Source organism: Lupinus angustifolius, unplaced genomic scaffold (assembly GCF_001865875.1).
Source record: "Lupinus angustifolius cultivar Tanjil unplaced genomic scaffold, LupAngTanjil_v1.0 Scaffold_385, whole genome shotgun sequence".
NCBI classification, from domain to species: domain Eukaryota; kingdom Viridiplantae; phylum Streptophyta; class Magnoliopsida; order Fabales; family Fabaceae; genus Lupinus; species Lupinus angustifolius.
This window is the reverse complement of record NW_017727794.1, coordinates 284284-289255: the sequence shown is the minus strand read 5'-3', so window position 1 is coordinate 289255 and position 4972 is coordinate 284284.

Genomic DNA, 4972 nt, shown 5'->3' with positions numbered 1-4972 from the left:
CTTCTTCGTGCTCTATTTCTTCTTTTCTTTTCTTCTGTTTTGCAAGTAAACCAACAGTGGTATCAAGAGCTTTGCCTGAGGTGATTTTTTTCCGATTACTGGATCGGTGGGAAGAAGGAAACTTATCAGTTCATCCATGGCTACAAATAGTGGTTTTACAACGACACTACCCACTCTGGACAGCAAGAACTATGAAAATGGCACATATAAATGAAGGTGTTGTTTGGTTATCAAGAAGTACTTGACATAATCCAAGAAGGATATCAATTAGTAGATGAAGATGCAACCGAGGCTCAGAAACTTGCTCACAGAGATTGCAAGGCCTTATTCATGATTCATCAATGTGTGGATGAATCGAATTTTGAAAAGATCTCTAATGCAAAAACAGCAAAGGAAGCTTGGGATAGCCTTGAGAAATGCTATGATGGGGCAGAGAAAGTGAAGAAGGTCAAGCTCCAAACCTTGAGAAGAGAATATGAATTGCTACAAATGAGAGATGGTGACACAATTGCAGAGTACTTCACCAAAATCAGATCACTAACTAATCTGATGAAGGGATGTGGTGAAGTCATGAGGGATCAATTGGTAGTAGAAAAGGTATTGAGAACCTTAAACCCAAAGTTTGATCATGTAGTTGTTGTCATAGAGGAGTCTAAAGATCTTGAGGTGTTCAAGATTGAAGAATTGCAAAGCACATTAGAAGCTCATGAACAAAGAATCAAGGAAAGAAACTCAGAAAGAAATTCTGACCAAGCACTCCAAGCACAGGCAAGCAGAAAGCCATTTAATCAAGGCAACTTCACAAAGAAGCCCAAGAATAAATGGAAGTCTGATAAAGGAGGAACCTATGAAGGAGCTAGGTATGATTCCAACTCATTTTCTGGAACAGAGGCAGTGGACAAGATCAGATGCTAAAGAGAAACAAGAAGAAGTTTGATAAGAAGAAAATTCAATGCTTCAATTGCAAGAATTTTGGCCACTTTGCATCTGAGTGTAGGTTCAAGGTTGCTCATGGTAGTGGTCCAGAAATTGAGGCAAGGTTGGCTCAAGAGGAGGAATCTGAGGAGGAACAAGTCTTATTAATGGTTACATCTGAAAATGAAGTCAAGGAGGACTGCTGGTATCTAGACACAGGGTGCTCCAACCATATGTCAGGCAACAAGGATTGGTTTAAGAGGCTTAATGAAAATGCCAAGAGTAGAGTGAAGTTTGCTGACCATAGCTCCATAAAAAATGTGCTAGTATGGGAAGAGTGCTAGTATCAAAAATGTCCTATATGTGCCCAAGATGAAGAGTAACCTACTTAGCCTTGGCCAACTACTTGAGAAAGGATATGAAATGACCATGGCAGACAAGATGCTAAATGTATATGACTAAGACAAGAATCTGATCTTGAGGGTTCCACTGTCCAAAAACAGAACCTTCAAGATTAGGATTCAAGTCAATAATCACAAGTGCCTATTATCCAAGACAACTCATGATAATTGGACTTGGCATTAGAGGTATGGCCATCTGAATTTCAAGAGCCTTGAGTTGTTAAGCAGGAAAGGAATTGTCAATGGATTGCCATCAATCAGTAGTCCAAACACACTGTGTGATGATTGCTTGGAAAGCAACCAAAGTAGGAGCAGTTTTGTGTCTCACATACCAACTAGATCAACAAAGTCACTTGAGTTGATCTACTCGGATGTATGTGGCCCCTTTGAAGAACACTCATTAGGAAACAACAAATACTTCATAACCTACACTGATGACTTCATAAGGAAGACCTGGATTTATCTGATCAAAAGGAAGTGTGAGGTATTCTCAATCTTTGTGAAGTTTAAGGCTCAAGTAGAAAGGCAGAGTGAACATAAATTAATGACCTTAAGAAATGATGGAGGAGGAGAGTACTTGTCAAATGAGATGAAAGAATTCTGTGCCAAAGAAGGATTGATTCATGAAGTGATTGCTCCTTATACCCCCACCGCATAATGGTACTGCAGAGAGGAAGAACAGAACCATTCTTAACATGACAAGAAGCATGCTTAGAACAAAATCCATGCCAAAAAGATTTTGGGGTGAAGCTGTCTCTACAACAGTGTACATCATGAACAGATGCCCTACAAAAAGGCTAAAGGATACCACACCTGAAGAGGCTTGGTCAGGCTTGAAGCCAAGGGTAGATCACTTCAGAATATTTGGTTCAATCTACTACACTCATGTACCTGAAGCTCAAAGAAAGAAGCTTGATGATAGAAGCAAAAAACTTGTATTGATTGGCTATCACACTACAGGTGCATACAAGGTCTATGATCCACTAAATCATAGAATATTAATGAGCAGAGATGTAAAAATTGATGAGACACAGAGCTGGAATTGGAATGAAACAAGCAATGACCCAACAAGACATACAATAGTGCAGCTTTATTTAAGGCCAAGCAGATATGGAACAAATGCATAATAATCAACCAGTTGTTGAAGAAACTCAAAACCAACCAAGACCACAAATAGGTAGAAAACCACCATCAAGACTAAGTGACTATGAAGTCTTTCCAGACTCAGAAATCACCACTGAAGGAGAGCTAGTTCACATGGCACTGTTGGCTAATATGGAACCAGTAAACACAGAAGAAGCATTCAGGCAGAGTCATTGGCTTGAGGCTATGCAAGAAGAACTCACTTCCATTGAGAAAAATAGAACTTGGGAGCTTACTCAGCTACCAAAAGGAAAGAAGGCCATTGGTGTAAGGTGGGTTTATAAGGTAAAAATAAATCCAAAGGGAGATGTGACCAAATACAAGGCTAGACTTGTTGCAAAGGGATTCCTTCAAAGACAAGGCCTAGACTATGATGAAGTTTTTGCTCCTGTTGCAAGAATGGAAACCATAAGGTTGGTGGTGTCATTAGCAAGCTATAAAGGGTGGTGCATACAAACGATGGATGTAAAGTCAGCATTTCTGAACGGGCCATTAGAAGAAGAGGTGTATGTTGCTCAACCCCCTGGTTTTGAAATAGTAGGAAGTGAAGGATTGGTGTACAAATTGCATAAGGCCTTGTATGGTCTTAAGCAAGCACCCAGAGCTTGGAATAAGAGGATTGATGGCTTCCTATTGAAGCTTGGCTTCACCAAATGCACAGCTGAGTATGGTGTCTACTTAAGAGGTGCAGAGATAAATCAAATGATAATTGTGTGCCTATATGTTGATGATCTCCTAGTAACAGACAGTGATGTGAGTAAGATCAACTCCTTCAAGCAAGTTATGAAGAGTGAGTTTGATATGAGTGATATAGGAAATCTATCCAACTTCCTAGGGATAGAATTCACTAGAATCAAGGAAGGTATTATCATACATTAGAAGAAGTACATTGCTGATATTTTGAAGAGATTCAACATGTCACATTGCAACTCTATGTCAACACCTGTTGAAGTAGGAAAACTGGTGCATCAAGATGACTCAATTGTTGATAAAACTATGTATAGGCAAATAGTTGGGTGTCTAAGGTATATCTGCAACACAAGGCCTGACATTGTGTATGTTGTAGGCTTGATTAGCAGATTTATGGAGGCACCAACTAGAGGGCATCTCCTAGTAGCCAAAAGACTGCTTAGATACATCAAAGGCACTATAGATTTTGGTCTGCTACTACCAAATCACTTCAGCAATCTAAGCTATGATATAATTGGCTTTAGTGATGTAGATTGGTGTGGAGACAAGCTTGACAGAAAAAGCACAACAAGGTATCTATTTATGCTTGGCAATTCACCAATTTCATGGTGCTCAAAGAAACAAGATGTGGTTGCCCTCTCCTCGTGTGAAGCAGAGTATATAGCAGCATGTATGGCAACTTGTCAAAGCCTATGGTTAGACACATTGTTGCTAGAACTAAAGCTAAAAGAAGAAGGTAATGGCATAATTTTAATGGTTGACAACAAATTAGCCATACATCTTGCTAAGAATCGAGTGGCTCATGGTCGTAGCAAACACATTGAGACCAGATTTCACTTCCTAAGAGATCAAGTAAGTAAGGGAAAGCTGAAAATGGTGTTCTGCAGAAGTGAAGAACAACTTGCAGATATTTTCACCAAGCCATTGAAGAATGAGAGGTTTGAGAAGTTGAGGTTGAAGATTGGTATTGTAAGATTGAATGTTTGACTGAATTAAGTAGGAGTGTTGTTAAAGCTTGTTGTAATTCAGTTTAGTTAGTTAATCTAGTTAGTAGGAACTTTCTGGATATAGTAAGTTTAGTTAGTTGGTTGATGCTATAAAAGGAAGTTCTGTTTGTAATTGATGTAATGCTTAATGCAATAAAGATTACTCAAATTCACTCACCTCTCATCTTATCTCTTCTCATCTTCATAAACTGATTTCTATTTCTTCTTTGCAACTCATCTTCTTCGTGCTCTATTTCTTCTTTTCTTTTCTTCTGTTTTGCAAGTAACACTACAAAAAAATATCCTGTTAGCCACGGTTACAACCGTGGCTACTCTACCATAAAACCGTGGCAAAATACAGTAGCCACGGTCTCCACTACCCTAGCAATTACTGGCGCTGCAAAAATTTAGCCACAGTCGTTTTATGATATAGCTACGTCTGGAGGAAGTGTGGTAACATTTCTTTAGTCAGTTTCAGCCGTGGCTAATTTGAACCATACCCGTGGCTAATTAATACCTTTATTTTAACCACAATTTAACCGTGGCTAATTATTTAGTCAGTTATTTTCACACATGTTCCTCTCCTAATCCTCTCTAACAATCATTATATTCCATAAGCATTAATACTAACAAATTGGACACAATATCTCAAATTATCATTACCTTCATCTTAAAATAATTCACAAATACATAAGCATTAATAAGTTCACATAATATGTATCATTCAAACCAATTGTTGAAACATTTCAAATTTGGTTAAAAAGAACATTTATATTTCTATAGTAAAAATTTCACGCATAATCACATGGAACTTCTAGTCTTGCCCACTTGATCACT